This window comes from Pan paniscus, chromosome 5 (genome assembly GCF_029289425.2).
Source record: "Pan paniscus chromosome 5, NHGRI_mPanPan1-v2.0_pri, whole genome shotgun sequence".
Lineage (NCBI taxonomy): Eukaryota > Metazoa > Chordata > Mammalia > Primates > Hominidae > Pan > Pan paniscus.
In genome coordinates, this window is record NC_073254.2 from 129,050,735 (window position 1) to 129,073,313 (window position 22,579).

Here is a 22,579-nt window from a genome sequence, read left to right on the forward strand (position 1 = left end):
CAGAGACAAGGAGGGACATTATATATCATGATAAAAAGTTAAACCCACCAAGAATATATAGCAATACCCAAATGTACATCCACCAAACAGAGCTGTAAAATATATGAAGGAAAACCTGGTAGTACGGAAAGGAGAAATAAACAAATCCATAATTATAGCAGGAGACTTCAACATTCCTCTCTCAACAATTGCTAGAACAACTAGACAGAAAATCAGCAAAAATGTAGAGGAACTCAACAATATTATAAACCAACAGGATTTAATCAACATTTATAAAATACTCCACCTAATAAGAAAATACATAGCCTTTTAGCATGCTCAGGGAATATATACCAAAACAGAATACATCATGGCCATAAAATAAATTTGAATATATTTAAAAGAATGAAAATCATGCAAAGTATGTGTTCTCTGATCATAATGAAATCACACTAAAAGTAAATAATAGAAAGATAATAGGAAAATGGAAGCCTGGACACATTTGCAAACTAAACACCACACTCAGAAATAATTCATGAGTGAAAGAGGAGGTATCGGGGAGATTTAAAAAATATATTGAATAGGATGAAAATGAAAATACAACATATCAAAATTTGTGGGACACAGCTGAAGCAGTGCTGAGAGGGAAATTTATAACACTACATATATACATTAAAAAATAAAAAATTCAAATAAATGATCTAAAATTCTATGTCAAGAGCCTAGGGAAAGAAGAGCAGTATAAACTGAGAATCAAGCAGACAGAAGAAAATAATAAAGAACAAACATCAATGAATTTGAAAACAGAAAAACAAAAGAGTAAAAGAAAATCAGTGAAACAAACTGCTGGTTCTTTGAAAAGAAAAAAAAATTGAAAAACCTCTAGCAAGACTGACACGGAAATTAAGAGAAGACATAAATTACCAATATCTATTAGGAATGAAACAGAGGATTATTGCAAAAAAAAAAAAACAAACCTGCAAAGACCAAAAGATAATAATGGAATACTGTGAACATTCTATACTCATACATTTGACAAGTTAGACAAAATGGGTCAATTCCCACCATAACTCCATAACTCACCTACTATGAAATAGATCACCTGAATAGCCCTATTGCTATTAAGAAAATTGAATTTGTGATTTTTAAAAACTCCCCCAAAATAAATTTCCAAATCCAGTTTATTTCACTGGATAACTCCACCAAACATTTAAAGAATTAACTCCAATTTTACATAATATTTTCCAGAAAACAAGGAGGGAAAAATTTTCAATTATTTTTATGAAGCTAGTATTAACCTAATACCAAAACCAGACAAAGACAATACAAAAAAAGAAAAATACAGCCTCATGAAAATGGAGGCAAAAATCCTAAACAAAATATTAGCAAACAGAATTCCACAATGTATAAAAAGCATTATATATCAAGATTTAGGGGGATTTATTCCAGGAATGCATGGCTGGTTCAACATCTGAAAATCAATGCAATCTACCATTTTAACAGGCTAAGGAAGAAAAACCATATGTTCATATTAATTGATGCAGAAAAACATTTGAGTAAATTTAACACTCATTTATGATTTTTAAAAACTTTCAGAAAAATAAGAACAGAGTGGGAGTTACCTCAGCTTAAAAACTTCTACAAAAACCTACAGCTGTTTTTATACTTAACGGTGAAAGATGGAATGCTTTCCTCTTAAGATTGGGAAGAAGGAAAGAATATTTACTCTCACCACTCTTACACAACATAGTCCTGGAAGTTCTAGTCAGGGCAATAAGGCAAGAAAAGTAAATAAAAGCCATACAGATAAAAAACAACAACAACAAAAACAACAAACGGAATAAATAACAACTGTCCCTACTTATAGATGACACAATTATGTACATAGAAAATCCCAAGGAATTTATAAAAAACAACGAACTCCTAGAACTAATAAGGGAGTTGAGCAGGTTGCAGGATACAAAGTTAATATACAAGAGTGAATTGCTTTTCTATAGACCATCAGTGAACAATTGGAATTTGAAATTAAAAGAATTACAATAAAAAATAAAATAGGCATAAATCCAACAAAATATGTATAGACTCTATACACCAAAAACTACAAAACTCTGATCAAAGAAATCAAAAATCCAAATAAGTGGAGAAATATTCAATGCTCATAGATTGGAAGACTCAATACTAGTAAGGTGTCCATTTTTCCCATCTGTAAGTTCAACATTCCAAATATAATCTTGGCAAGCTATTTTGTAAATGTCAACAAACTGATTCAAAATTTTATATGGAAAGGCAAAAGACCTAGAACAGTCATACTAACTGTTTTCATGACTTACTATAAAGCTATCATAATTAATACAGCATGATATTGGTGAAAGGACAGATACACATATCAATGGAACAGAATAGAGAGCCCAGAAATAGACTGATAAAAATATGGTCAACTTATTGTTAACAAAGAAGTGGCCAGGTATGGTGGCTCACACCTGTAATCCCAGCACTTTGGGAGGCCAAGGCAAGAGGATTGCTTGAGCCCAGGAGTTCAAGACCAGCCGAAGCAACACAGGGAGACTCCACTACTACAAATAAAAAAAAAATTATCCAGGCATAGTGGCACCTGCCAGTGATCCCAGCTACTTGGGAGGCTAAGACAGGAGGGCTGTCTGAGCCAAGGATACCAGGGCAGTGAGCCGTGATCACACCACCACACTCCAGCCTAGATGGCAGAGTGAGAACTTGCCTCAAAAAAAAAAAAAAAAAAAAAAAAAAAAGGAGTACAGGCAATTCAATGGAGAAAGGATAGTCTTTCCACCAAGTAATGATGAAATAATAGGACATCCATATGCAAAGAAAAGAAACAAAATGATTCTAGACATAAACCTCATACCCTTAACAAAAAGTAATTCAAAATGGATCACAGACCTAAATTTAATATATAAGACTAAAAAACATCTAGAAGAAAACATAAGAGAATATCTACATCTAGATCACCCTGAATGATCTCACGCTTTCATCACTGACCAAACCTGTAATTACATCTCAGTCCTTTCTCCTGAATCTGAGGCCTATTTCTCTATCTACCTAATATATTTAATCTTGATGTCACATAGACATCTCGAATCAAAAAATAAAAAATAAAAAGCTGAACTCAGCCGGGCGCAGTGGCTCACGCCTGTAATCCCAGCACTTTGGGAGGTCGAGGAGGGCAGATCACCTGAGGTCAGGAGTTTGAGACCAGCCTGACCAACATGAAGAAACCCCATCTCTACTAAAAATACAAAATTAGCTGAGCGTGGTGGCGCATGCCTGTAATCTCAGCTACTCGGGCAGCTGAGGCAAGAGAATCGGTTGAACCCAGGAGGTAGAGGTTGCGGTGAGCTGAGATTGCGCCACTGCACTCCATCCTGGGCAACAAGAGCGAGACTCCATTTCAAAAAAAAAAAAAGCTGAACTCATCACCTTCCCCAAACCCATTGCACTACGCTACCACCTCTTATATTCCCTATCTCCACGAAGGCCTTCATTATACCTCCAGTTGTCCAGTGCAGACACCTGCAAGTCTGTGCCTAGCTAGGCTCCTCTGACACCCTTACTAACCTCTTGTCAAGTTCTGAATATTCTACATCCTAGAAACTGTAAAATCTATCCCCTATCCTCAACCTCACTCCCAACCCCATCAAAACAGTCCCTCACCATGTCTCTCCCAGATTAGAACGATAGCCTCCTTTCTGTCTCAATGCCTTTGCCACCTTCTATAGCCTATTCTCTACACTGGAGAAGTCTTTCCAAAATGCAGATCTGATGATGATATAATCCTTTATAGGTTCCCTCTAACTTTCAAAATAAAATCCAGATTCTTCACATGGCATATAATTCCATTTCAGATTTCATCTCTGCCTATGTCTCCAATGATACTGAGTTCAACTTACTTACAGTTCTTCAAACACAGTAAATCTCATGGTTCTGTACTTTTGCACATGCTAATCTCTCTGACCAGAGCACCTTATCTCTCACTTCTTCAACTGGCCTCTCCTTAGTCAGGCTTCAAGAGCCAGCTGAGGCATTACTCTTCTACAGCGCTTACCCTGGCTACTCCCTTTCTGTATCCCCTCATCCCCAACCATCCAAAGCCTTTGCAGAATTCTCTTGCATGGCACTTACCAGTATATACCATAACTGCCTGTTTATCTTGCCCACCTGTCTTTGAGCTCCTTGAGAATGAGACCTTTGCCTTATCTGTTTCTCCAGTGTCTGGCATGGAATGTTACACAGAGTAGATAATACATGTTTCTGAAATAAATAAATGTGAGGCACGATATGGAAGAACTCTGATTGAAAATAAGAATTTGATTTTGAACCCATATGGGCTGAAAAAAGTGTATTCTGTCTTTTGCTCTAAATGAAAAACCAATGCCTCAACTTTCAATAATTCATATACTTTGGAACATAAGTAAAAAATATTACATTTACAAGCTTAAAAAAATCTAATGCAATATTTTTGCTGTCAACATTCACTGAAACAGTGACAAGAAGAATGACCTTCACAAATGCCCTCCCTTAATCTTTTGTCTTCCAAGATCACAAAGGCCTCAATAAACATTCAGCTATCTCCAACTGACCCTGCTTGTATGTGGTGCAGGCAGTTTAACCACAGGTGAATAGTTTGAGGAGCCACCTTCCTGAGACATTCATTCCTCCACCTCCCTTGTTTACTTGTCTTGAGATCTGCACCACAGTATTGCACCGTGGGTTTAGTTAACAAAAGTAGTGAAAGTATTTTTAAAGGATTACTGTTAAAAGGTAGTGACTGCATAGGAAATACCAAGGCTGTGCTCTGAAAAGGCAGCCACCTTCTCTAGCCTCTCTGTTTAACACAACCAGGTTTATTAGAACAGATAGAAGGGCCTCTACAAAATCTTTCCCAGAGGACCTCTAACCTCTGAGAGGAGTGAACTCCTTCCACAGGGGATAATATGGTGACAAGCCTGTGGGTAGATGGCCACAAGTAGGAGAATTTTTTATGTCAAATTTAAAAATCTTATTCCCTAATACAGCTATGCTTATTTTTAACCTAAAATAATGCTGTTCATTACTTACCAGTTAAATTACCTATCTCTTCCTCATCCCTGCCTCCCATTCCCCTGATTCTAAACTCCAGGAAGATACATCACAATTTATTCTATGTGTTCCTGCATACCCTGGGATACGGCCATATATCACAGGCTGTAATCCTACTCCAATGTGTGAAGTTCAGAGCTATAAAAAGTGACGGGATGAGTACTTAAAACATAACAATGGTTTCCTTCTCTGTTTCCTCCACTAAACAGCAAGTGTCTCTAGGACTTAGTGTCTTTGTCCTTTTTGCTTAGCACGCTTCTTTGTACAGAGCTAGCTTTCAACAAACACCTGTAGAACATGTGTATGAATAAATGACAGCTATGATTTCTGCAAGGCTTTGAGAACATCTTGGCACATAAAAGTAGGAAAAGTTGGTATCAAAAAAAAGAGGATGAATGGATTTTTAAAATGTGTTATATACACACAATGGAATACTACTCAGCCATAAAAAAGAAGGAATCCTGTCATTTACAGCAACATGGATGGAACTGAATTTATGATAAGTAAAATAAGCCAGGAACAGAAAGTTAAACATCATATGTTCTCACTCATATGTGAAAGCCAAAAAAAAAAAGTTGATCTCAGGGAAGTAGAAGGTAGAAGAGAGGTTACTAAAAGCTGGGAAGAGTAGGGGGAAAGGGGGGAATATGAAGAGATCTGCTAAAGTATACAAAATTATAGCTAGATAAGCAGAATAAGTTCTAGTGTTCCATAGCAATGTAGGATAACTATAGTTAACAATATTATATATTTTCAAACAGCTAGAAGAGAGGAAATTGAATGTTTTCAACACAAAGAAATAACTGTTTAGATGACGGATTTGCTAATTATCCTGATCTGATCACTGCACATTGTAATTGAAACACTACTATGTACCCCATAATTATGTACAATTATTATGTGTCAGTTAAAAAATAAAAAATAAAAAGAAGGAGAGGGGACATATATTTATGTTAATATATTATCTACTAATATTGATGTATAATATATATTATGTTGAAATCATTACATATATATTTATATGTATTTTTTAATAGCATAGAACTGAAAGGAAGTTAACTTACCAAAATACCCTCTTTAAAAAATTCTCAAGAAAGTTGCATCATGGGAATTAAATGTCAAAACAAATAAATACCCAGAGAAGAGGAAGTAAATAAATCTCCATGTCTGACTTCGGTTTGAAACATAGGCAACAGCTTTAAAAGAAATTTTAAAATGAAGATTTATAAAACAGTGTTGTAAAATACAACAAAGGAAAGGCTGTAAGTAAAGGAATAACAACTGATTTTTAAAACTCTGTATATGAAGTAAAATACTGGCCAATTTAGTGAAAAAGCCAAACTGGTGGATAGGCATCTGATTTGACTACTTTTTCACTTTTCAACAGGTTTTATGGGATGACACAATCTTGCTCTACTCACAATGGAAGGGAGGAACTTCAAATCTAAACATGTCCAAACAGCAATAACTGGCCCAACTCAGAGCTGTTCAAAGACTGACCAATTGTGCTACCAGCTGAAGGTGGCATCTGTCTGCAACAGCGCCATTAAGTAGCAGTCAAAACATTCAGCGGCTAGAAGCAGAGAACACATCTCCAGCCTAGAAAAGACACACAGAATGCTATTGTTTAAATTGTTAAAAAAAAAAAAAAAAAAGTCATTTTAATGTACAGTGAATCATAGACTTTCCATCTTGCAAAGGAGACAGTATGGCAAGTCTTTAAATATTAAAAATAGACTTTAAATATATAAAACTGAAGGAGGAAAAATTAGTTGGACTGGTCTGAAAGACTGATGAAATTAGCTTCCTAAGAGAGGCAGGCAAACATCAAAGCAGTCTCTAACTTTCAAATAACCTATCTATACAAATGGGCAGGCAGCAGAAGTTCCCTCCCATTCCTAAATCAATAGACTTACATAATCCTTAGGTCTCTCAGCCTAAAGGCAAAAGCTGATTTCCAGTCTGACCACAGGAAGAACAACCTTCCAAGAGAGCTATCTTCTTTTAGTAATCATAAGGAATTAAAAAAATACTGCTGCCAACAATCACTCATCCACCACTAGCATCCCTTCCTTTCCATTCTTACTTTCTGGTCTCCAGGTTCCAGCCTAGCAAAGGAAGGCAAGAAGGAACAAACACAGCTTCTACCGCTTAGGTAGGGGAAATGTGGTCCTCAGCCACCTCCATAGAAATAATATTATGAGTGGACGTTTGTGATGGTTAAAGTTGTTCAATTAGCATGACTTCAAGTAAGAAGGGCTGAATACCTTTTTTGAACTGATTCCTGAAGCTAATCACCAAGTATTAATGCTGCTTAGACACAGAAATATAACCTGAGTCCTAAACAACTAATTTGCAAACTAACTTCAGAAGCAAACAGGAAATCTCTTAAAAACAAAAACAAACAAACAAAAAAAAACTCATTTCAGAAATCAGTTTCATGATGGTTTAAAACTTCTTTTGGATCAGTAGCTTTAAAATTGGTTTTATAAAACAGCAGGGTGCAATGAAATTTCAGAGGATCAGAATATTATAAAGATTTTTTTAAATTATTTACCAAACATTGAAACTGAGTCAGACAATAATGGTGCTACTTCAGTGAAAAATGTAACACATCAGTTGTGTATTTTTAACATAAAAGGAGTTGAACAAACTGCAACATTGTATATTAGTGAGTAATACTATATGAATGGACTCTTTGAAGGAGAAAATGTAACCCTTTAAGGAATGTTTAAATAGGGTCCTCTTATTACCTTTTTGCTTACCATTAGAGGTCAAAGATGGGGTTCTAAAGTATGAAAAACACTTAAAAGCTTGTAGAATTACAAAGAGTTTAGAAATTGTGGTCACTGGTTTTCTTTTTTTCTGTAATTGAATACAAGATAAAAATGATAAATCATTAATGTGACATTGTCTTACTCCATTTTGTGCCACTGTAACAGAATACCTGAGACTGGGTAATTTATTTTAAAAATCTTTTGTTTTGTTTTGTTTTCTCTCACAGTTCTGGAGGCTGGAAAGTCCAGGGTCAAGATGCTGGCATTTGGTCTGATAAGGGCCTTCTTGCTATCTCCTTACATGACAGAAGACAGTCGAACAAAGGCAAGTTAGCCAAACCCTGTGTGAAGCCTCTTTTATAAGGACCTTAATTCCACTGATGAAGGAGCAGCCCTCTGGCCTAATCACCTTTTAAAGACCCCACCTCTTAATACTATCACATTGACAGCACCCAAATTTTGGAGTGACACATTCAAACCACAGCAGACAACAATGGCTTATTAGCTTGGTGCAAAAGTAATTGAGGTTTTTGCCATTACTTTTAATAAGACAGATGTAGAAGATAAGTTTCAAACCAGAGTCAGACAGGTAGCTGCAAATACATCAAAATGAAAATTCAACAAAGAAAGGAATTGTTGCTTATTTTATTATAATCTCATCCTCTTAGCCTAAAACAGTGCCTGGCACTTTGTAGTTGCTCAGTAAATAATTGTTAGATAAATGAATGAAGTTTCCCTCTATAAATTCCAGAAATATTTGAGAAAATTTTAAAGATAATTTTTGTTATTATAAAGCAATGTTTTACGGTAAAAATGAAGACTATATTGATATAAATATATAAGCATAAACACAAAATGATTAAAATTGATCATAGTCCTACCACTCAAAGAAAGCCACTGCTATTATAACACACTGGTATATTTACTTTCAGTTCTCTTTCTTATGTATATTTTTAGACAGCTGAGATCAAACATTACTTAAAATAGTTTATCTAGACTTCAATGTTCACTTAAAGTTTTAATATAATCCTTTCCCAATGTTATTGAAAATAAGAGTATTCATTATGTACTTTTTAAATGTTATATTTAAACATTCCAAAAGGCCTGAAAACAATTTTTATTGACAAGCAGGTTTTATATAAGTTACTGGCAGTAGATTATTCTCTAGTCATTGATATTGAATTTGTGATTTATAGGCTTAAAGGCAAAACTATACTACAGGAAACATTTCAACCATTAAGTATGCAGTTTTGAGACGAGACAGAATATTCCTTTAGTTCATTCATTTGTCCCTACACTCGACAAATATTTATTGTTGACTTAATCCAGACTAAGTACTGAGAATAGAATGAGCAAAACTACACAGCTGCTACCCCGTAGAGCTTATAATCTAGTCAAGGGAGACAGACATTAATCAAACAATCAACAAAGTAATTGAAAGTTGTAAATGTTAGGAATAAGAGGTATATGGTCATATACGTCACTATTCAATAAAAGGAGCTGTTCAAGACTGGGATGTGTGTGTGTGTGTGCGCGTGCGCGTGTGCACAGCAGGGAATTGGGGGTAGGAGGTAGGTTGGGAATAATTTTGTCTAACATTTAAGAAGTACTTCATTCAATGCTAGTGAGGCCTTGTGTTGGAAACATATGGCTTCTCTCATTTTCTTATTTGATAATCACAGCATCTTATGAGTAAGAATTATCTTCCTTCACCTTACAGATAAAGAAATTGGGGCTCAGAGATAAGTCAAATAACTTAAGATTATACAGCCAGTAAATAATGAACTGGGATGAAAACCCAGACAATAAGACAACAGAGCGCTTAAGTCATATGCCACATATCCCACTTCCCTGCATAACTGACAATTATACTAAGATATAAAGGATAAGCTGGTGTTAATAAAGCATGGTGTGGGGGAGGGGAAGAGAGAACATTCCATGCAGACTGAGAAACATGAGAAAGCCCCAAGACAGGAGAGGCTGCTATAAATTAAAGTGGGAACAACAGCAGTAACAAAGCCAGTGAACTAAGTAAGGACACAGAGAGTAATGGGAAATATGGAGATGAGACTGGGAGATGAGGCTGGGCCAGTGAAAGCCCTCATGGGCCACATGAAGGACTCTGGCATTCCTAAATGCAATGAGAAGGCATTAGACGCTTTCACTGCTTTTATTTGAAATTCAAACACTTAAGGGAAAGAAAATTCATAAAGGTTGGATCTCAAGAAACAAGAACTAGAAGGACGAACACTCACTCAGTTTTGAAAATATTTTCTAGGACCTATCATATCTGTATTAATAAGTATGCATACTTCAGGAATTTTAAAAGTGGTAGCTTTTGAATACCCTTTAAAATAAACCAAATGTAGACAAATTTAACAGAGGCTTAGGTTTGCCTTCTGGGTGTGGGCAATTACCTTTACTTTGTGCAATTTTAGTAGTTTTCATCTTTATTTTGGAATTACTTCTTGCCCCAGTTTTTCCCTTGTCAATTTTTTAATATTTTTAATATTGTTGGCAAGACATTTCTTTTTGTTTTTTCTTAATTTTTTTGGGGGGGAGGGATCTGGGAAAAATTCCCTGAACATACATCTAAGTAATTGTCAATTTAATTTTCTGCTGATTATTCATACCAATGATGAAAAACAAATTTACTTAAATATAGAAACTAAGACTAACTCTGAAAGTTATGATGATGGAATAGAACTTAAATGTCATAAATCTTAAGAATATTAAAATAATAACTTGACTAACAAAAATATGAGGTAAGAGGAAGGAAAAAACAAGTTCATTAATTTTCTCAGTTTAACAGAAGAGAATGATACAGTCTAAAGGTGAAAAAATATTTTTATACCCGATTTTTTATAATCCTTAAAAAATACAGTAAAGAATTCCTTTAGAACTCTATTGCGAAGAAATATTATTTTTGCCCTAAGTGGAATTACTGATAAAAAGATAAAATTATGTTACACCAATTTACATGTCTATAAGCAGTGTATAAGAAAGCTCATTTTATAACATCCTGACCTACACGAGGATTATCTCCTGAAAGACAATCTACTAAGATAGTAGGCACAAAAAAAAAATAGTCTCTCAAAAAATTTCTTCTGTCATTGTAAAGTTGAGCTTTTTGGCACACTTGTTCAAAATTTTTATTTACCACATCCATTTTTCTATTTTTGTCTTTTGCTTTTTCTTATGATTTTATGAGCTTCTTTGCACATTAAGAATATTAACCTTTTTCATACATGATACAACTCATTTTTCCAACTTGTGGTTTATATTTTAAATTTAAGGTACTTTTTGATGTACTTAATTTTTATGCAATCAAAACTATCTTTTCCATTAAAGCTTTCTTCCCTTGCTTTTATGCTTTAAAAGACCTTCCCTAACTTAAGGTCAAATTAAATAGCAGCTCTATTTGTTAGTATGAGGTAGGTCCAAATTTTATACTTTTCTCCAAGAAGGTGAACAGTTGTTCCAGTATATTTATGGAACCAGCCTTTTGTCCAAAACATATGGATACATTTTTGAGGCATGACATCTGCTCACACAAGGTTCTAATCCTCACCTCTACCTGCTAATAGCTGTGTGCTTCTCCTTCCTGAAGACAGAATCCTCTTTTAACCTGGTCCCTGGGTGAAAAGAGGAAAGGGAGGGTAGGATAACCCTGGTCCTTATCTCTGTTCAATTTATTTTTTGCATCTAACTCCCTTCACTTTCCTCTCCAATCCTTCTTGGGTCCCTAGTTTTTCAGACTCTACTTTCTTGTTTTCAAGTTGTGTGGTATTTTTCAGAAATGTAGTTTGGTATTAATTAATGAAAGAATATATAATAAACAGAATGGTGGCTGGGTGCAGTGGCTCATGCCTGTAATCCCAGCCCTTTGAGGGGCTGAGGTGGGTGGATCACGAGGCCAGGAGTTCAAGATCAGCCCGGCCAAGATGGTGAAACCCTGTCTCTACTAAAAATACCAAAAAATTAGCCGGGTGTGGTGGCAGGCACCTGTAATCCCAGCTACTCGGGAGGCTGAGGCAGAGAACTGCTTGAACCTGGGAGGCGGAGGTTGCAGTGAGTGTAGATCACGCCACTGCACTCCAGCCTGGGCAACAGAGCGAGACTCCACCTCAAAAAAAAAAAAAAAAAGAAAGAAAGAAAACCAGAATGGTTATTTCAATCAACAACATGGTTCGCAAAAGTCTAGTAACCATTAGAAATAAAATTATCACTAAGTAAAATAGTGCCTAACAGAGATTATTTTTAAATTTCCAAAAATTGTGTAAGATCTGTACTAATTGTCCATGATATATAGTAGTTACTCAATATGTTTGTGGTTGGGAAGAATTTTTCTTTTTGGATCTGAAAACTGGCATTGGGTATAGTTTTAGATTTCAGAATTTTTACTGCCTAAATATTTTATGCAAACAAATGTAGAAGAATACAAAGGAGAAAGTAACCTAAAATTTCCTCACAACAAACTACTTATGATTCACAATTTAAGCTATTTCTGTTAGCTAGGTGCCAGTGAGAACTTTATTTCTAAAACAACTAGAGAAACCACCACACTTTTAAAAAAGTAATTTTCACTGGGTGCAGTGACTCATGCCTGTAATCCCTACACTTTGGGAGGCCAAGGCAGGAAGATTGCTTAAGCCCAGGAGTTTGAGACCAGCCTTGGCAACATAGGGAGACCTCATCTTTACAAATAATTTAAAAATTAGCGAGGCATGGTAGCGTACACCTTTCCCAGCTACTTGGGAGGCTGAGACAGGAGGATAACCTGTGCCTAGGAGGTTGAGGCTGCTGTGAGCCATAATCGTGCCACTGCACTCCAGCCTGGGTGACAGAGCAAGACTTTGTCTTGGAAAAACAACAACAACAAAAAGCAATTTTCTGGGCTACTCCTAATCTCCTAGAAGATGCATCATTAACTCTACGAACAGGCAATACAGGCAAATTAAAAGTAGTCACTGTCATCAAATGCCCTGGTAGTGGCAGAAAATGGACAGTAGGCTAACCCAAGTTCCATTTCCAACTTCCTTCTGCCTGTCTCTACTACAGAGGCTATGAAAGTTAAACATTTGACTTCCCAGCCTCCCTTGAGAAGCTATGTTACACAGTTATCACCAATGAGATACAAACAGAAGTCTGCTAGCACTGTCTCTTTCCTTTCCTTCTCACTGTGTAGTACATATTTGTGATGTGTAGGAGGCAGCTTACAAGATGGCTCCCAGTGATGCCTCCCTCCTGAAGGGACTACATCCTGTATAGTCCCTTCCCATACTGTATCAGGGTTCTGTGACCACAGAATATGGCAGGAGTGATAGCTCACTTCCAAGATTAGGTTATAAAAGACATTGCAACTTCCATCTTGTTCTTATCTCCATCTGTCCTCTCCCTCCCCTGACACACACACTCTAGACCCTCCCCACTCTCCCAGATCATTTGCTCTGAGAGAAGCCCACTGCCATGCCTTGAACCCTGTAGAGAGATCCCTATGGTAAGGAACTGAATTCTCCTGCTGACAGTCATGTGAGTTAGTTTAGAAAGGAGATCTCCAGCTCAAACAAGCCTTCAGAGGACTGCAGCCCCAGCTGGTATCTTGACTGCAACCTCATAAGGGACCCTGAGCCAGAACCTCACAGCTAAGCCATTCCTGAATTTTCAACCCTCAGAAACTATGTGAGATAATTAATATTTATTGTTTTAATCTGATATGTTTTAGGGTAATTTTGTTACACAACAATAGATGCCAGAAATATAGTGATTGATACCTGAAGGTACAACAGACTTTTTACAACCTTGATACAAATCACATTCTAAGGATGGCAGAGGGCTTTTATTAATGTAGTTGAACATCACACCAGCTCTGGACTGCCTAATTAAGACTTCTTGTGGAGGCAGACCCCTATCTGTTTATACTACATAGTAGGGTTTTTTTTGTTATTTGCAGCCAAACACATTCCAGACTGACATACTCAACAATTTCCAAAATTCAATTACTGTTTCTAAAGAAAGGTTCCTCTTATTCAAGAATCTACCTCTGCTCAGAAATTCATACTTCTCTTATCTTCTGGAACCCAGTTGTTCATTTAATGATCCAGAAAAAATATTCAGGCTGTCCTGCAGGAACTCCTAGTATTTAAAGGCAGTGGCAAGGATTATCCCCTTCATTCAGCAAGCAATTACAATACTTTCAGTAGAATGCCTACTTCTTAAAACATGTCTCCCTTTGACATACTAAAAACTTCATTCAGCTACACCCCAAAACACAAAGAATTCAGAAATGTATTCTAAGCTGCTGGATCATATAATCCATAGGAAAATGAGTTTCTCTTGATGATAACCTGCTTTATCATATGAATTCCAGGAACATGTTTCAGCCCAAGAGAAGGAACTGGCTGTCTCTAGATGAGGTTCAATCATGTAACACATAATGATGTTTCAGTCAATGATGTACTGCATATACAACAGGGTCCCCTAATATTGTACAGTAACTTTTTTTTTACTATACCTTTCCTATGTTTAGATATATTAATTAATTAATTAATTAACTTTTTGAGGCAGGGCCTCGCTCTGTTGCCTAGGCTGGAGTGGAGTGGTACGATCACGGCTCACCGCAGCCTTGACCTCCTGAGTTCAAGTGATCCTCCCACCTCAGCCTCCCAAGTAGCTGGACCTACAGGCACACACCACCACACAGGACTAATTTTTGTATTTTTGTAGAGATGGGGTTTTACCATGTTGCCCAGGCTTAGATATATTTAGATATACAAATAATTACCATTGTGTTACAACTGCCAGTGTGTACTCAGTATAGTAACATGCTATACAGGTTTGTAGCCTAGGAACACTAGGTTATACCATATAGCCTAGGTGTGCAGTAGGCTATACCATCTAGGTTTGTGTAAGTACACTCTGTGATGTTTGCCCAAGGACAAAATTGCCTGATGACATTTCTCAGAACATATGTCCATCATTAGGTGATCTGTGACTGTACAGATCCCACATTGTCCTCCTAAACTGCTTATCTCTCTCTAGATGCCAAAAGATGCCAAACATTGTAACACGTAACAGAAGAAAAGTTTTATTTGGCACAGAAGTAAAAGTAATTCAGATCTAGTGACCTTGCTTTGTTTTTTCTTTCCAAGTGTACAACTGCTCAGAGATAGAAGCAATGCAGCCCCAGAAGAGGAAGAAAAATGACAGGAAATCCCGATCCACACTTGACCAAAATCATCAAACAATCTAGGCAACTGGTTTTCACTCGTATGATAGTTTTTTAAGTTGTCAGCAATTCTTGGCAAATACAAGAATAGAAAATAACTTCAGTAAAACTCTGAGCTAAAAGGCTTAATATTCTCACAGGTGTCTTGCCCTTATAAAGGGTGGGTGGGTAGGGGGGTACCTAAAGAAAGGAAATTTAGTCAGAGAATAAACCTTCTGCTGTAAGAGAAAACATAATCCAAAATATCAAGTATACTATATTTGAGGAAACACCAAATTTAAAACGAAGTTTTTCAAAATTTATGTAACTCCATATATATCACTTCATACACACACACACACACACACACACACATAATTTACAGATAACTTCTTAACATTTAACCAACCTGAGGAAGCTATTTCTTAAAATTTGATTTTAAGAGAAATTCATTTTAACTTTGAGATGTAAAAAACAGTCTAAGATCTTTGAAGCTAGCCAGAGTACATTCCTGGATTCTAATAGTACTGCTTAATCATAGCCAAGCAGACACAAAATGGTGTTTCATAAAAGTGTGATAGTTGCTACTGCAACGATCAGTAGGTTTGCTTTTAATGTTTATTCAGTTGCATATTTTCAGAACTAACATGACATGGATTGCTAAAGCCTGGAACAGCTCCTTGATTTTGAAACATGGTCACTTCCATAATGGCTATATATAAAAAAGCAGAATAAGAGGGCAAATTTTTGTTTGTATTTTTATTTTTAAAATATGGAACGCTTTACAAATTTGCATGTCATTCTTGTGCAGGGGCATGCTAATTTTCTCTGTATCATTCCAACTTTGGCATATGTGCTGCTGAAGCAAGCACAAGGTGGGCAAAATTTGAAATGCTAGTTCCCATCCCACAGAGACCCCACACGGTACTCCTTACATCATACTTAGAGAAGGTGTCATATTCATGCATATTTTTGCTTTTGATCTGTGAAATTAATTTAGGGATAAATTCAGTTCTACTTTTTATTTTTCCTTTGCTGCCCCTACCGGCCCTTCCAATAACTTACAATAACATATTGTTTTAAAAAGTTACTTATGATAATATTCCCGAGACTTTTCTGCAATTTGACGATTTCTTCCACTCACAGGAAGACAGGCCTAGATTATAACAATGAAAGTGAACTCCACCAGAGGCAAGACAATGTGACTAAACACAGGGACTTTCCCTTTGCTACACCATGGTATTCTTTGACCTACTTTAGTTTTCTACAAATCATCCCTTTAGTTCTCAGCCTGAAAGCACCAAAGCTAGGCCTCTGTTAATCACACATTAATAAACAATAACAAACAACAAAAAAGACAAACACACATGTGTACACACACGTACACACACACACACACACATTTATATTAAGGAGTAAACAATCTAATCTGTGGAAAAAGCCACACCACTAAATAAAACATTAACAAAGGATAATTTGTTGAGTTTTTTTTTTCTAGAATAGATTCTAAAAAATTTAAAAGGAGAATTTTTAGATAAGTATTTTAAGAAATGTAATAGCTTTTAAAATTAGTGTCTTGTGTATGTATTCCTGATCCACAGATCCCATCTTTTGCTTAAAGCACCTGTTTATAAAACTTTACAGTTTCTAATTGGGAGTGGGAAGAGAGATCTGACATGCTTGATTTGACCTGCCAAGCCTTTTTTCCTTTGGGAGAAAATTCATCTGCCTTTTCTATTGATTAGTTCAGTACTGTGCAGTTTTATGAAGATTCTAGAAAAGTGTTAGGTGAAAATAAACAGCAATGACAGTGAACTAATCTATTTTAGAGGGAAAATTCCTCAAAGGCAAAGACAATTCCCTCCCTCATTTACCTTTTTAGGTCAGAAAAAGTAGGCCATCAATAACTATAATTAGTGCAGCATCTGTAGGATGCTCGATTCTACTTTAACTACATAGAATAATTTAATCTCACTGAAATTATAATTAAATGAGATCAGTACTTAATATGTCATGGAGCTATTAGTAAGCCTCAGAAAACTTGTTACTGGAATGTAGCAATTGTTCTCCACAAGACGAATGACCAAGGGAATCAGGAATAATGACATAATCTTCCTTCTCTCTGTGTTAAATTTATGCCAGGCAACTTTCAATGTCTCCAGGAAAAGTATCCACTGCTCTTTCTAGTCTCCCCTCTGAATCCTTGCATCAGGACAGACCAATTTCAAATCAAATACATTTAAATGGTTAAATCAATACATGTATATGAACCCTGATTTAATTTATGATTAAATTGCTACTCAGAAAGGTAACAATTTCTTTAAAAATGCATTTTACTTTTTGAAATACCTCACACATATTATTCATAACTCAGTTGTATATCTGACTTTAAAATGTACATAATCTAAAATTAAAGCAACAATAAGTTACTCCTAATTTTACATTTCCCTTAGGAAAAAAGAACAATGTACTAATATACATATCTGTGAAACCACATCTGATTCCATGTATTAAACCTAAATAATAGACAGGCATGCAATCTAAGAAAAAAACAGCCTTGACCAAAAAATTTTTTTCAACAAATTTAATGTTTAGAAATTTTCTATTTGTGTATAACATGTAAAATAAAAATTTTAAATTTTGAACACTTTCAGTTATAATATTAAAATGTACCATGTATTTTAAGCAAAAATTAAAGGGGATGTATCAGAATTAATTCTACCTAAATATTTTGGGATATGCAATAAACTTGATCTTCACCTTCCTCTTTTAAATTAATTAACCTGCTGGGTGAGGTGGCTCATACCTGTAATCCCAGCACTCTGGGAGATGGAAGTGGGTGGACTGCTTGAGGTCAGGAGTTCGCGACCAGCCTGGGCAACATGGTGAAACCCTGTCTCTACTAAAAATACAAAAATTAGCCAGGCATGGTAGCACACACCTGTAGTCTTAGCTCCTCAGGAGGCTGAGGTGGGAAGATGGCTTGAGCCCAGGAGGCAGAGGTTGCAATGAACTGAGAGCGCACCACTGCACTCCAGCCTGGGCAACAGAGCGAGACCCTGTCTCAAAAAAAAAAATTAATTAATCTAACAAATATTTATTTAGTTTTTACTATGTGCCTAATGAGTGATGAAAAAATAAATGATGAGAAAACCCTGATATGGTCTCTACCCACATTAAACCTCACTTTAGTGGAGGACAGAAATTAATCCAAGAATTATCTAAATGTGATAAAAGATGGTGCTCTGAGGAATAATGAGAGAGAATGGATCAAGTTAGGGAAGCCCTAGAAGGCTTTCTTTTTAAGAGACAGGGTCTTACTCTGTCACCCAGACTGGAGTGCAGTGGTACAGTCACGGCTCACTGCAGCCTTGAACTCCTAGTCTCAAGCGATCCTCCTGCCTCAGCCTCCCAGGTAGCTGGGACTACAGGCATGAGCCACCATGCCCAGCCTGGAAGGTATTCTTGAGGAAGTCAGAATTGAGAGAAATCTGAAAAATGAACAAGGGGAGTTTATTAGGTGAATAAGAGAGCAGAGGCAAAGCTCTGTCCAGGTAGAGGAGAAAGCATGTCAAAGGCTTTTGAGCAAAAGTAAGCAGTAAGCAAAGAGGGCCTGTGAGTCTGAGGCGCACAGAGCGAGGAAGAGCACATTGCAAGATGAGGCTGCCAAGGTCAGCAGCCACACCACGGAGGGCCTTGCAGGGAGGCTGACTATTCAACTTGGCTTACTCCTGTTGACTTGGTGTAATCCCTTCTCTCACAGTGTCCCAGTTTGGATGATAAATTATGTGAGGCCATGTAAAAACATTTATCTTTAACGAAAACACTATGAGAAGTCATATATAAAAATTTTAAGATGGTGTGTGCGTGTGAAAGAGAGAGACACAGAAATAGCTGTATTACAACATGAATTCATACACAGTAGTCCCCTGGTATCTGTGGGGTACACATTCCAAGACCCCCATAAATGTGTGAAACCACAGGTAGTACTGAACCCACCCCCTATGTACTATGTTTTCTCTTATACATACACAGCTATGATAAAGTTTAATTTAGAAATTAGGCCCAGTAAGAAATTAAAAACACTAAGTAACAATAAAATAGAATAATTATAGTAATATACTATAATAAAGATTATGTGAATGTGGTCTCTCTCTCTCTCAAAATACCTCATTATACTGTACTGTTGGTAAGTGAAAGTGAGGAAAGTGAAACCATAGATAAGGCGGGACTGCTGTATGAAGGTAAATATACAACTGCATCTGCAAAGTTTGAAACACACTTCATAGTTGGTCTCAGGGAGAACGAGAAGTCTGAAAGTATACCAAACGAATGGGTTATAGAGCCTTCCTGCAGAGAGAAACAGCCCTTGGTCACTGCCCTGTCTGAGTCCCAGGAGTCACCCTGTAGAGGTCGGGCAGGCTTCTGGCCTGAGAGGGGAGCATGAATATGTCTGTCAGCCAGGGTAGAGACACACCTCTATATTAGATAGAAGAGGAGAGGGAAACTGCCAACATAGGCTCAGGTATAACTGTTTGAAGAGAAATAAGTAGGAGGGTGGGGTGGTGGGAGGGAGCACACGAGAAAAGAGAGGAAGCCTGCCCTTGGGCAGGGGGTTGGGGGGAAGGCCAGTAGGCTGCATAGACCAATGACTTGCCCCAAATTTTCCATGAGCCATACCCAGTAGGCAACTCAATTACAGTGATGGGACCAGAGGGGATAGAGATGATGTGGAAATGTTCATGGAGACAGAGCAATCAAAATTTAGGGAACCACAGTTGGGAAACTGTCTGCTCATCCCAACTGAGAACTCACTATCTTGCCAGAAGATGAGTTTTGCCTAATCCTTGAATCCTGAGGTCTTCTCTGAGATTAATGCTGTGATTACTGCTGTTTCCCCTTTGCATTTTCCTATGTACCCTTGCTGATCCTTTTGCTTTTAAGCTTTTGATGATACTTTGATTCAGATACGTCTTGTGCTACCATCTTTTAATCTGATTGTCTTTCTACTCAATCTATAAACTCGTCACCAGGGGAGTTTTAACCATTTATATATAAAGCTATTCATTACATATTGTGAAGTTAACACATTTCAAAAGAAGAAAAATACCTTCTACAAGTTGTCTGGTACCCAAAAATGTCTGAAAATAGTTATCCTTTAAAAAAAAAAAAAAGAAAAAAGCCAAAAAAAACTAAAAAAAAAAAATTAGATTTTCATTTATTTTACCCCAACTTGTAGCCTTTTACTTTACCCATATCAATGCTGAATTAAATAGAAAAAATAAAATTAAGCCATGTATACAATTTTGGATCTAAAGAACTGAAATTCATGACATGGAAATTAACAATGAACAGTAAAATCATCATGAAATAGTCTTAGAATCTTAGTAAACTAGTATTTAGCCTTGTCACTAAATTGGCTTGATTGATATCTGTCAACTTCTAGAATTTCCCCCACTGCCCCCTTTTTTTCCTACAGGCTATGATCATTCAAATCCTCAAACAGCTATACCCTTATGTTCTTGATTATATGCCAAGATGATAAATAAAGGTTTATAGATGACTCCAGAGTTAGCTCAGAGTCAATAAATCTAAAGGTGACCTAGTCCACATATCAGGCTATAATGGAAAATAGTGTATTTAGCTCCAAAGCATCATGGATTCAGCTACCTAGACAATACTCTGCCCAATGATGTACTAATTAACACCAAAATAGAAAATGATTTAGGACAGTATGTGCTTTAGAACAAAAGGAAGATCTGAAAGCCACAGTTCATCATCAATCACCAAATCAAAACATGGGACATAAAAAATATCAAATGAAAGAAGAGAAGAGAGGAGGGGAGAGGAGAGAAGAGAAGAGGAGAGAAGAGGAGAGGAGAGGAGAGGAGAGGAGAGGAGAGGAGAGAAGAGAAGAGAAGAGAAGAGAAGAGAAGAGAAGAGGAGAGAGAGGTGGGGTGGGGGAGAGGGAAAGGGAAAGACCGAGAGTGGGTGGGAGAGAGAGAGAGGGAGAGAGATGAAGGAAGGAAGGGAGGGAGGGAGGGAGGGATAGCAAGCATAGAGTATATGAAGTATAAACAAGTCTATATCGCTGAGAGTACACTTTCAGGTTGGCAAAATCTGTGTGGTGATAAACTAGTAACAATTTAGCAATCTCTACATATGTAACAGAGGCAAAACAGCAACAACAGCAACAATAACCAGTCCTCTGTTTTACTTTCCACACCCTCTAGTTGCCTAAATGTCTTCATATTACATACTGTGACAATTTTAAAAAGTTATCAAGAATAGTACTGTGTCCTCTTGTTTTCCTCATCAAGTATGTAACATAGGTTACCTGTCACATAAGAAACTGTGCTATTTGAATTGCAAAATTTTGCACTTATTTCCAATCCCTCTCTCCTTAAGTTCCCGAATTTAATAGCCCATTAACTCTTTTCAGTTCTCTATTCCTATTATTTCCCATGTTCACATCTATTATCATAACCTTTATAAGCATATATTTTCCTTAACTATAGGCATGTCTGAGAATCATTATCACTATCAGTGTTCTTACAGGTTTATAAAAAAATTATTTTCCCCTAATACTATTATTATGATGCTTCTCAGATTTATAAGAATAACTATTGTTATTTAGTTTCTTCTTTTCCTGTTTTCATTTACTCATTCAATTTTCAGAGATTTGTTTCTTTTTATTTTTCCAATATTAAAAGAAGTAACAATTCACTGTGATTGAAATAACTAAAATATAAATTCACTTGGTTTTAAAAATCACCTGATTGTCCCTCTCACACATTCCTTTCTATTTGATCATGAAGACATAGGGAGGAAACTCTGAAGCAGAGTCCTTTTTCTTTCTTAAATAGCTTCAAATGTGTAACAATATGACTAGAGGATGAAAAAACAAAGAAAAGCAAGATATTGGGCCACTGTAATAAGGACGAGGTTGCAGGCCAAAAAATAAGATAAATGTGTGTTCAGGTGTAGAAAAGACCCTGGATCACACATTTCTCTTTCTGACATATGTGATTGTAATATTCTTGGTGTCTTAAAATACTGACCCCTTATTAAAATACGAAAAAATTATTTTCTTTAAAATATTAAATTACTTTAATATTACTTTAAAATATTGAAATTATTACTATACCTTTTCTCTATTATAATAGAAGATACTATCAATAATTAGAATCTAAAACCAATACATTGAAGGTATTTTACAAAGTTAGAACTCCTTTTCGTCTAATGTAAGATAAGAGCCTAAACTAAGAATAAGATCATCCCTTAAATCTTAAAAGAGGCAAGTTTAAGAGGGATAAAAGAATCACTACTATCCATACTCAGTGAAAGGTAAAATTATTAAACGAATACAATAGTTCCTGGTTCTACATTCAAATTAATTATTTCCAACGAATACATATATTGACAGGTAATAAAAAGCCTTTGTTAGATCCTGTATCTTGATTTTTGGCTTAATAACATGTCTGTAAACTAAAACAAAAATACA

The 22,579-nt window shown here is 36.2% G+C and overlaps 1 protein-coding gene and 1 non-coding gene across 2 annotated transcripts in view; both read right to left on the minus strand.

Moving 5' to 3' along the window:
* Positions 1 to 22,579, minus strand: part of SESN1 (sestrin 1) — a 106,452-nt gene that overhangs the window by 55,189 nt on the left and 28,684 nt on the right. The gene's annotated exons all lie outside the window — the stretch shown is intronic.
* LOC112440169 (U6 spliceosomal RNA) lies at positions 15,842 to 15,947 on the minus strand. Its single transcript, XR_003028357.1, has one exon. It is a non-coding gene; the product is annotated as a U6 spliceosomal RNA (small nuclear RNA).